Source organism: Ovis aries, chromosome 9 (assembly GCF_016772045.2).
Source record: "Ovis aries strain OAR_USU_Benz2616 breed Rambouillet chromosome 9, ARS-UI_Ramb_v3.0, whole genome shotgun sequence".
Lineage (NCBI taxonomy): Eukaryota > Metazoa > Chordata > Mammalia > Artiodactyla > Bovidae > Ovis > Ovis aries.
In genome coordinates, this window is record NC_056062.1 from 7,838,099 (window position 1) to 7,850,730 (window position 12,632).

Consider the following 12,632-nt stretch of genomic DNA (forward strand, 5'->3'; position numbering starts at 1 on the left):
AGACTGTGATGATCACAGCATCACCATATCTTCTTGGATAGATGATTTTGTTTTGTATCATAGTTATGATGACTAGCAATGGAAAATCTTGATACTAACAATAAATTTACATTTTTAAAGCTGATTTTATGAGGGTATTTTTTCTCTTTCAGCTTTATTAATACTCCTGAAGTGTAGATAGCATCCTGAATCAGACTCTAAATTCTCATTTTGGAAAGAATGGATCCTAAGACTAAGGCAAAATCTATATATTCAGCTCTTCAGAGGCCCACACTTTATGAAATGACAGATAATTAGGTCAAACAACAGAATAAAATCATAACGCATTGTAATGGTTTTCCCAGTCTCTCTTATGCACTGTTTATATGTGGTCTATCACTTAGTTATCCAAATTGTTCTGATTTCATTATTTGGTGAATTATTGCTTTACTTTTTTTTTTTTTTTCCCTTCAAAATCAGAGTTGGTCTCAATAGCCTGGTACTTAATTGTTAGAAGCCAATTTTTTTTTTATTTTTTTTTTTTTATTGCAGCATAGCAGACTTAAGATGGTGTAATATAATATTTATTTCAATTACATATTATAGGGATTCAATATTTTATAGACTGTGCTTCACACAGTGGTATTAAAAAATATTGATCATATTCCCCATGTCATAAATTGCATCCTTATAACTAACTTATTGTATACCTAATAGAATTTACCTCTTAACTCCCTTCACCCATTTTGCCAATTTTCCTCTGGTAACCAATAATTATTCTATATATCTGTGAGTCTGTTTCTGTTCTATTTATTGTTTTATGTGTTAATTCCACAATATAAGTGAAAATGTCCATTATTTATTTTTCTCTACCTGACTTATTTCTTAATACCCTTCACATCCATGCATTTTTCACAAATGGTGATATTTCATTCTTCCTATGGTTAAGTGGCTTCCCTTGTAGCTCAGTTGGTAAAGAATCTGCCTGTAATGCAGGAGACCCAGGTTCGATTCCTGGGTTGGGAAGATATCCTGGAGAAGGAAATGGCAACCCACTGCAGTGTTCTTGCCTGGAGAATCCCATGGATAGAGGAACCTGGAGGGCTACAGTTCATGGAGTTGCAAGAATCAGACACAACTTAGCAACTAAACCACCACCACCACTATACATGTGTAGTATTCCATTATATTTTTTTCTTACATTTTCTTTATCCTTTTGTATACTCCTGGGGCACTTAGGTTGCTTTCCTGCCTTGGCTATTTTAAAAATGTTGCTGTAAAAAATGGAGTGCATACATTTTTCAAATTAGAGTTTATACTATGTTAAGATGAATCCTCAAGAGATGAATTGCTGATCTGTATGGTTGTGATGCTGGATATCTATTACCACTTTTTTTTTTTTTTTTCAGTAACCTCCATACTTTTTTTCCCCAATGGCTGTGGTAATTTACATTCTGACTAAATTACATCAGGGATCACTTTTCTCCAAATCCTTACTAACACTTGTTATTTCTTGTACTATTGACAGTAGCCATTCTAGGAAGTGCTAGTGGTAAAGAACATGCCTGTTAATGTGGGAGATGAAAGAGATGTGGGTATGATCCCTAGATTGGGAAGATCCCCTGGAGGAGGACACAGCAACCCATTCCAGTATTCTTGCCTGGAGAATCCCTGGACAGAGGAGTCTGGCAAACTATAGTCCATGGGGTTGCAATGAGTCCAACATGACTGAAGTGAATTAGCACACAGCATGCATGCTGACAGGTGTGAGGTGATAACTCCTTGAGGTTTTGATTTGCATTTCCCTGTTGACTATTGATGTTGAGAAGCTTTTCATGTGCCTGTTGGCCATCTGTATGTCTTTCTTTGGAAACATATATATTCAAGTCCTCTGTCTATTTTTTAATGGAGTTCAATTTTTAATATTGAGTGAGATCTTTATATATTTTGAATATTAAGCATTTATTGAACATATTTTTTGCAAATATATTTTCTTATTCAGTAGTTTGCATTTCTTTTGTTGATAGTTCCCCACTGTATGAAAAAACTTTTAAGATTAAGATTATATTTATATATTTTTACTTTATTTTGTTTACTTTTCTTCCTTTGTTTATTGTTATTAAAAATTGTTTATATTTGCTTTTGTTTCACTTGCCTAAAGAGAGATAAAAAAAATATTGCTAAAATTGATGTAAAAGGGTGTACTCTATGTACTTTCTAACCGGGTTTTTATGATATTAGGTTTTCAATTTAAGTCTTTAATTCATATTGAATTTATTTTTATATATGTATTAATAAAATAATGTAGTTTTACTCTTTCACATGTGGTTGCCCAGTTTTCCCAACACTACTTAAGAAAAAGATTGCCTTTTTCCTTTTGGAAATTCTTACTTCCTTCATCATAGGTTAGTTGAACATATGTATATCAATTTATTTCTGCATTCTCTATTCTGTTTCCTTGACCTACGCAACTGTTGTTGTGCCAGTACCATATTGGTTTGATTACCATAGATTTGTATTGCAGTTTGAGATCAGGGAAAATAAGTATCTCTAGTTTGGTTCTTTCTCTTCTTCTTCTTCTTCTTCTTCTTCTTCTTCTTCTTCTTCTTCTTCTTCTTCTTCTTCTTCTTCTTCTTCTTCTTCTTTCTTCTTCTTCTTTTTCAAGATTGTTTTGTATATCTGGGGTCTTTTTTGGTTCCATACAAATTTTACTTATTCTAGTTCTGTAAAAAATGTCCTGGGTATTTTGTAGGGATTGTAGAAAATCTGTAGATTACTTGGAACATTATGGGTAGTTTAATCATATAAATTATTCTAGTCCATGAATATGAGTTTTTTTTTCCATTTATTTGTATTATTTTCTATATTTATCTTGCATGGCATTAGTTTTCAGAGTGTAGGTCTTTCACATACTTATATAAATTTGTTCCTAAGTATTTTGTTCTGTTTGATGTAATTATAAATGGGATTATTTTCTTGATTTCTCCTTTAGTTAATGTATAAAAAGCAACATATTCTGCATATTATTTTTGTATCCTGTAACATTGAATTTATTAATAATAACGTTTTTTTGGTAGATTCTTTAAGTTTTTTATGTATACTATATATCATTTGCAAATGCTGATTGTTTTATTTCTTCTTTCCAATTTAATGTCCTGTATTTGTTTACCAAGTTTGACTGCAGTAACTAGGAATGTCAATACTATGTAAAAAAGTAAGTGGTGAGAGTGGGCACCCTTTTTTGTTCCTGCATTAGGGGAAAAGTTTTCAGGTTTTCACCTTCGAGACTAATGTTGGATGTGAGCTTGTCATAAATTGACTTTGCTATGTTGACATATGTTCCCTCTATACTGAATTTTGAGAGTATTTTTCCCCCCATCATAATTGGATATTTAATCTTGTCAAATGCTCTTTCAACATCTATTGAGATGGTTATGTGATTCTTTTATTCTTCATTTTTAATGTGGTATGTAATATTTGATTTATTTATGGATATGGATTCATTCTTTCATCTCTGGAATAAACTCCCTTTAATTATGATGTATGGTCCTTTTATGTATTGCTGAATTCACTTTGCTAATACTTTTTAAGAATTTCTGCATCTATGTTCATAAGAGATGTAACTTTCATTTATTTGTGTGTGTGTTTTGTCTAGTTTTGCTATAAGGGTGATTGCAATAAAATGAGTTTACATGTCCCTTCCTTTTTTATTTTTTGAAAATTTTGATAAAATTGCCCTGAAGGCCATCTGGTTCTGGGCATTTGTTTCTTGGAAGTTCTTAGATTACTGTTTCAATGTCAGTACTAGTAATTGTTCTGTTCATATTATTTATTTCATCTTGATTCAATTTTGAAGGGTTATAACCTTCTAAAAAGCAATCCATTTTGCTAGGTTGTCCATTCATTGGTATAAAACTGTTCAGAGAACTCTCTTACAATTTTTTTTTTTTTTTTTTTTTTGCTATCTGTCTAGTATTGGTTGTAACTTCTGTTTCATTCCTAATTTTATTTAGGTGTTCTCTCTTTCTTTTTTTCCTAAAGAGTCTGCTTAAATAATTAACAGCTTGTTCATATTTTCAAAAAATAGAACTTAACTTAATTTTCATTTTCTTTTTTCCTGTCTCTATTTTATTTATTTCTACTTTGATTTTATTATTTCCCCCCTTCCTTTGGGCTTTATTTGCTCTCTTCTCAAATTTCTCTATTTAAATATTTGTGTTGTTTGCTTGAGATATTTCAAGTTTCTTGAAGTAGGCCTGTATTGCTATAAAATTTCCTCCTAGGATTGGTTTTGCTGTATACTATAGATTTTGAAAGGTGTATTTCTATTTTTATTCATCTTGAAATCATTTCTGGTTTCTACTTTGATTTCTTTATTGATCTTTTGATTCTTTAGTTGTATATTCTATAGTGTCCAAATGTTTGTGTTGTTCTTATTTTTCTTCATGAAATTGAATTCTAGTTTCAAATCATTGTGGTCAGAGAAGATGCTGGATATAATATCAATCTTCTTAAATTTATTGAAATTTGTAATGCCTTGTATGTGATCTGTTCTGGAGAATGTTACATGTGCCCTTGAAAAAAAGTGTATTTGATTGATTTTGGATGCAATGTTCTGTAGATATCTGTTAAGTTCTTCTCATCCAATGTGTTACTTGAAACTGCTGTTTCCTTATTGATTTTATACCTGACGAGGTGTCCACTGATGCCAGTGGCGTGTTAATGTTTCTTACTAGTTTTTATATTGCTGTTAATTCTCCTATTATGTCTTTTAATATTTAGGTTATATTTAGGTGCTCCTAAATTTACAAATTTTTACACAGTCATTCTTTGCCTTTTCTTAGAGATTTTAAGTTTGTTTTCTCTGTTATGACTATTGCTATACCAAATTTCCCTTTGTTTACATGCAGTAGAATATCTTTTTTCATTCCTTAACTTTCAGTGTACTTAGTGCTGAAGAGAATCTCATAGGCACTGTATTGTTGGGTCTTATTTTATTTTTTCAATCTGATTTTCCATTCTAAATTATTTAATTGAAGTTTTTAGTCCATCTCGTCTTCCCAGGTGGCACAACTGGTAAAGAATCCACCTGCCAATGCAGGAGATACAATGGATCTGAGTTCTATCCCTGGGTCCTCTAGAGAAGAGAATGGCAACACCTTCTAGTATTCTTGCCTATAGAATCCCATGGACAAAGGAAGTTGGAGGGCTACAGTCTTTGGGGTTACAAAGAATCAGGCATGACTGAGTGACTGAGCACACACACACAGTCCATTTACATTTAAAGTGATCATCGAAAATTATCTACTTATTGCCATTTTGTTACTTGTTACTCTGGTTGGCTTTGTAATTTCTTCTTCTTTTCTGGGATTTTAACTAGGTCTTTTATTTGTAACATATTCCTCTGTCTTCTCATGTTGTTGAATTTAACTTTTTGTCTCATTGAAATTAAAAAGTTAACCCAGTTATGAAAGTGTGTTTTTCTGTAGGAGTATCTCTATACAGTCTGCATGTACCCAGTGGTTTTATTAGGAAAACTGAACATGTAATGATCACTACTGCCTTCTCTGCTGGCGAGCTCTGGTGGCAATTGCCTTTCAGGGGCATATGATTGGAGTCAAAGAGGCTCATTGTGAGCTTGGGTTTCTCTCAGACTCAATGGCAGTGACTGCCCTGATAGCAAGCTTGGGGATCAAAGTCCTGGAGCAAAGCCCTAAATCAGCTAGCTTTCTTTCAAGGACAACAGTAGTTTCCACTTTAGTTAAGAGTGAGACTGGGCTCTGAAGGGCTAAAGCCTTATTTTTGAGCTAGCTCCACTTTTCTATGGCATGATGGCCTCTTCTGGGAGCAGTGCTAGAGTAAGAGAGCCTGGGACAAGATCCAAAATTTTAAGTGTGGTAAAAAAGATCAAGGTCCTTTTTAGTATATTTTTTCTAAAATAAATTTTAGGAAACACATGATGATATACAAAAGATTTTTGTTGGGATGTCAGTTTCCGGAATTGCAGGATAAGTACTCCCCAATTTTTCAATGTTTTGTAAGAACTATAAGAACACCATTAAAACTGTGGAAACAACCAAATTAGCAATGTCTTGCAAAAACTGAATATCCACTTATTCAAGAAAAATAATGGGACATTGGTAAAAAAATATATATGTATTTTTGGTGTATCTAACTTGTTATCTTACTATCGACCTTTTCTGATCTCTACAGTACTTGAAAACTAGTACTCTTATAGCTATGGAATTTATGATACTGGCAGCTAGCAGCCACTGCAGCAGATATAACATGTTTGTAGCTACCCAAAAAGTTCCATGCTTAGTCAATTTTCACCATTTTACTTGATCAGCAGCAACCTACATTTCTCAGAGCCTCCCTTTAATTGGTCAACCTCAGAGCTCACCCAGTGTGACTGCCTTATCTCCAGGATGTTTATTGGAAACAATTGGTTTCAATTATTAAATATCACAGCTGCTGAAATAGTAATGGAATTTGGGACAAGTAACAGAATAATAATTTAAAAAAAAAACTTATAGGGAAAATATGAGGTATGAGGAACCTACAGGGAGCTTTAAAAATACTTTAATATATTCCTGGTAATCTCAAAAGTAACTTACATGTGGGTTGTGTGTGTTGCTGAGAAAGATCTGAAAAAGATTTGTCCTTTCAACCACATGTAACCATGAGTTTCTGTGAAGGCAGGGAGTTAAATTTAAATCAGAGTCCTACTATGATATAATTATAGATGTGCTTCAAAATATATACACAACCCCTTGATGAAGGTTAGAAGACTTATTGATCCCAAGCCCTCAAATAAATCTCTTTCCAATTGTTTACTGTTCACCAAGTTAACTAAACAGACCTCAGTGTCCACATACAACTAAAAATATAGAGTAAACAGAATTACTGCAGGAGAATAACTAAGCAGACAATAACAATGTCAGAAATAAGTAAACTCTAGCAAAAATCCCAGAGAGAAAAGGAAAATAAGATTTTCAAAGCTTTCACATTATATGTAAAAATAATTATTTTAATTAAAAATTATGATGCATGCAAAGGAACATTAAAGTGTTGCTCATATATAGGAAAAACAGAACTCAATAAATACTGTCACTGAAGTAGCTGAGATATTTGATTTATTAAATAGATTTTTCAACAACTATTATAAATAAGTGTAAAGTTTTTTGGTTTGATGTGTTTATTTCATCATGTATAATGAATGAACAGAAAGTATTAATATAATGTCTCACCAAATAGGGAAAATCAAAAAAGACCTAGAATATATAGAATATATATATATATGTAAAGATACCCATTGCCAATGCAGGAGATATAAGAGATGCAGGTTTGATCCCAGGATCAGCAAGATCCTCTGGAGGAGGGCATGACAATCGACTCCAGTATTCTCGCCTGGAGAATCACATGGATAGAGGAGCTTGGAAGACTCTAGTCCATAGGTTCACAGAGTTGGACACTACTGAAGGAATTGAGCACACACATACGTATGTATGTGTGTATATATATATATATATATATAGCCATAGAATTCACTAAAACTTAATTTTCAAAAATATATTTCGGATTTAATACATTTGCAAGTTTAAAAACATGGGAATATGTTGCTATTAGACTTGCCCTCCAAGAAATACTGAGATTCTTTAGGCTAAAGACAACCTTGAATTCACAGAGGAAGCAAAAAAAAAAAAAATCAATATGTATAGAAAGAGAATTAAATGAGTGGATTTAACAGACACTATAATTCTGAAGCTTCTTTTTATGCATACCTTTCCAAAGCTAACACTTTGTGAAGCATAAAGTTTAAAACTATTCCAATGGACATTTTTCCGCTATTCAGTCGTCCAGTCATGTTTGACTCTTTGCCACCCCATGGAGTGCAACATGTCAGGCTACACTGCCCTTCACAATCTCCTAGAGCTTGCTCAAAATCATGCCCATTGAGTTGGTGATGCCATTCAACCATCTCACCCTCTGCCTTCCCCCTTCTCCTCCAGCTTTCTATGTTTCCCAGCATCAGGGCCATTTCTAATTAGTCACCTGTTCCCATCAAGTGGCCAAAGTATTGGAGTTTCAGCTTCAGCATCAGTCCTTCCAATGAACATTCAGGACTGATTTCCTTCAGGATGGACTGGTTGGATCTTCTTGCAGTCCAAGGGTCTCTCAAGAGGCTTCCCCAACATCACATTTCAAAAGCATCAGTTCTTCAGCTTTCAGCCTTCTTTATAGTCCAACTCTTAAAAGAGATGATTGTATGGTCCATCCATAAAAGACTACTGGAAAAATCATGGATTTAACTGGTACAGACCTTTGTCAGCAAAGTGATATCTCTGCTTTTTAATACACTGTCTAGGTTAGTCATAACTGTCCTTCCAAGGAGCAAGTGTCTTTCAATTCCATGGATGCAGTCACCATCTGCAGTGACTTTGGAGCCTCCCCACCCCACCCCCCAAAAAAAGATAAAGTCTGCCACTGTTTCCATTGTTTCCCCATCTGTTTCCCATGAAGTGATGGGACCAGATGCCATTATCTTAGTTTTTTGAATGTTGAGTTTAAGCCAGGTTTTCACTCTCCTCTTTGACTTTTATCAAGGGGTTCTTTAGTTCCTCTTTGCTTTCTGCCATGAGGGTGTTGTCATCTGCATATCTTAGGTTATTGATATTTTTCCTGGTAATCTTGATTCCAGCTTCTGACTCTTCCAGCTCAGCATTTAGTATGATGTAATTTTTCATGATGTACTCTGCATATGTTAAGTAAGCAGGACATACTCCTTTCCGAATTTTGAACCAGTCTGTTTTTCCATGTCCAGTTCTAACTGTTGCTTCTTGACCTGAATACAGGTTTATCAGACAGCAAGTCAGGTAGTCTGGTATTCTTGTTTCTTTTAAGAATTTTCTAGTTTGTTGTAATCCACACTGTCAAAAAGTTTTAGTGCAGTCATGTTTTTCTGGATCTAAATTGATCTAATGGGGTGAAATTTCTCATAACATTGTTCTCAGAATTTCCATGCATATTAATGTGAAATACATACTATATTTACTGGGTAGTCTGTGCATACACAGATAAGTGTAAATATATATGAGTGAATACATGTAATTCTTTCAGGTAACCTCTTCAAGAAACCTATAGCCTTAAGTTTACATTAGAGGGTCTGTTTTGTTTTGGGCTGTATCCCCCAAACCTAGGAATGGTGTCCAGCACATAGAACTTGCTTAGTGAATATTTGGTGAGTTAGTAATGCAAGTGTTCACATTTTATTAATTGTACATTCCATTGATATTGATATTAATAAGCATCCCCAGGTCTACTTGGAGATAGTTATTCTTCCAAGACTTAGTTCAGGGGGAGGAATGTTTCTCATAAATACGTCTTTAAGTTGCAGTTAGTCCTATAATCAATAAGTGTTAGTGAGCTTAAGAACTTAAAATGAGCAGCAAAATAATTTCTGGGTACCTGTTGTATTTTTCATAGGGTACATTGAGTCAGCAAGAGTTTATTAAGACTTGTAAGCCTTCTGCCTAGTACTTCCCTAACACTTTACCAGTGACCTTTAGAGTGGAGTGCATGTGAAGGTTCTGAGATACAAGGAAGGCAAATTGGTTCAGGCTGGGTCACAAGAGATGCTATATGGTACTTGCATTTAGTTAATACATAATAGAAAGTTTGACTTAAGTCCACATTTAGATATTTTATTCTAGGGAGGGTACTATTTTTAGAATGTTTCTATATTCAAATTTATAAAGATGTTAGAGAAGAACATTGTGTTTTGGTTTGTGTGTGTATGTGTGTGTGTGTTTTGATTTTATAAACTTGTAATCTGCTTGGTTTTCAGTTGTTCTGCCTCTGACGTGGTTATATTGCTGTTCTTAAAAAGCAGATGAGTTATGTAGTTATTTCAGTGTTTCCTTAACATTTATTGTAAGGCTATTTATTATCAAGTGTCTCTTTGAGGCAAAAGTATTCCTTTTCAGGAATGTAGTGTTTTAAGCTGTTAAGTTACCATAGGTATAAACAGTGTACAGGTTTCTGGGAAGGTCAATTAGATGGGGAGGAAATGGCTTCTGAACAAGGCTTAAATAATAAGATATCATTTAACTGTTGAACAATGTCCCAAGCATTTTCAGTTATGCCGTACTAATTACTAAATTAGAATGAAACCCACAAAACATGAGATATATCCATGTGCAGAGAAAGGTAAGCCCTCAGGCACCACCCAGATGGCCTTAACTGATTCTCTGAATCATGAGCTTAATATAGTTTGTGAATATCTGCTATGTTTTCAGTATTGTTAGAGATGCATGTTCATCAAATATGTGTATTATATAAAGAGACAATAGAGGAAAGTGTGAAATTAGCAGCCAGTGTCAATCCCCTGTTTAAATACAAACCTCTTCCTCTGTCAGTCATTTTGTTCTTCCATTTGCTGACACTTACAGCTCATCTCTTGGGCTTCACTGGTGTCTCTGCAGGTTCGATCCCTGGGTTGGGAAGATCCCCTGGAGAAGGCCATGGCAACCCACTCCAGTATTCTTGCCTGGAGAATCCCATGGACAGAGCCTGGCCTTCTACAGTCCATGGGGTTGCAAAGAGCCAGACATGACTAAAGCGACTTAACACTCATACACGCACAGCTCATTTTTCAGTCCATTTAGTAACATAAATACTTAAAGGAATGATAGTTTTCAGGTTTGAAAGTTTTTCCTGTTGAGATAATTGGTATTGGTTTTCTTTATTGCTGACATAACATAAATCTATCTTGTTGATGGTAAAGGTGTGCCAGTTATGTTTCTCTTTATTAATTTTGAGCTAATCATCAGTCATCTAATTTTTTAACCCATTATTCCTTTTATAATAAAATATTCCATACATTAGAATTTATAATATGTCTGGGGGGGTACATATTTTAGAACTTTTACTTCCCAATGTGTATAAAGATTCTTGCTGCTAGATTGTCAACTGCCTAATACTCATTCTTGCTTTCTGGAGATTAATATGATAGGTAGATAGGTAGAAACTTAAAGATTTCCATATAGAAGACAAATTTAAATAGATCTCTTTTTTCAGCTGTAATTTGGTCTCAGAAGCATGGGCCGTGGAGTCAGATGGACTGTACACAAGACTAAATCCAACTCAGTTGATTGCTGATTGTACTGTGGGAAAGTTGCTTTTCTTCATCTGTGAAACGGGGTGAATATGGCCTGTGTAATGTTCTTATGAAGATTAAAAGTGCTGGATCTTACACTGCCAACCCCAGAACAGGGCAGGGCTGCTAAGAAAACGTGTTTGTCCTCACAATGGACACAGTGGACAGTAGGTCAAAGTGTTGTTTGACTCTTTTACTGCTCTAACAGTTCCTTGAAATGGAATTTCAAGCATGTTATTATCCCTATTCACAGCGAGAGAAATGTCTTCACTGTGTTGCACTTTATTATATGAAGTCTTTATTGAGTACAGGATTGGTTTTAAGTCATTAAGGAATAACATTTACTCTTTATATTGTTAAATACCTTAAAATATTTCCTAAACCATCATAATAGATGTTTATTTATACTTTGCCCAATTTAATTTTGCAGTTTTATTAAAGTGTAATCAAAGCCCAAGTATATGAAAGTATTAGGAGATAAGTCATGTATCATTCAGTGAGGCATAGTTATTTTAAGAATATTATTGCCTCATTCAGTGTTGGTATTAAAAAAAATTATCATCTCAAACAAAAAGTAAATTATTTAAGTGTAAAAGTACATTTTTATAATCTACACAATTTTCTTCAAAGATTACAATTATTTTGATAAAACAAAGAGCTGTATTATGAATTCTTAATATAATTTAAAGTATGAGAGCTATTTTTGTAAATTGATTATTGCAACCTAGCTAAAAAATTAAAAAAAAAAAATTAAACAGCTGTGACCTTACTCTACTAGTTTATCCATAAACTAGAGGAGCAAGATTCTCCTTCATTTTAGGTTGTTGGCTTAGCATTTCACAAATAATTGATCCAAGACAAGAAAGTATTTTTATTTCTAGTAATTTACATGATCATGAAGCATTAAAGTTTTGTTCTTTGTCCCTAGTAACTTTTATTTAATTTTATTATCTCTTTAATTAGTATATCGCAACTAGTTTTGAAGATAATTTAGAACTATCTATGAAAATACTTTAGTTCCTTCAGAAATCTTCTCTGTAAGTTAACATGTTTGTATTAGGATATTTGTTTGGTCTTTTTTTTTTTTATAGCAATTTTACCCTTTCCTACTCAAATAGGTGCATTTTCTAAACATAACTATGGATTTTATAGACTTGAATTATGTACTTTTTCAACTATTAGTATACTGTATATCAAAATTCTAAACTTTTCTGATTCCCCTATAAGAGTGAAGAGTGTTTGCACTCTTTCTCTAGCTCTTGTATTCCTTTTTTAGAACCTGAACTACTTATAGTAATCTCACTGGAAAAATTGTTTTACTTAAAAGGTAAAACTAATATACTTTCTGTTCCTCTTATTTATCTGATAAATACTTACTGGAACTACTGTGTTCCAAGTGTTAGACATTTTCAAGGTCACATTACGATAATAGAAGGTAAACTAATTAGGTAGAATATAGATAGATAAATAAACCGCACTAAGAGTTCTGAGTGGA

The 12,632-nt window shown here is 33.5% G+C and overlaps 1 non-coding gene across 1 annotated transcript; it reads left to right on the top strand.

Moving 5' to 3' along the window:
- The first annotated feature begins 933 nt into the window (after window positions 1-933).
- On the top strand, window positions 934-1,005 carry TRNAY-GUA (transfer RNA tyrosine (anticodon GUA)). Its single transcript has one exon. It is a non-coding gene; the product is annotated as a tRNA-Tyr (tRNA).
- Window positions 1,006-12,632: the final 11,627 nt, after the last annotated feature.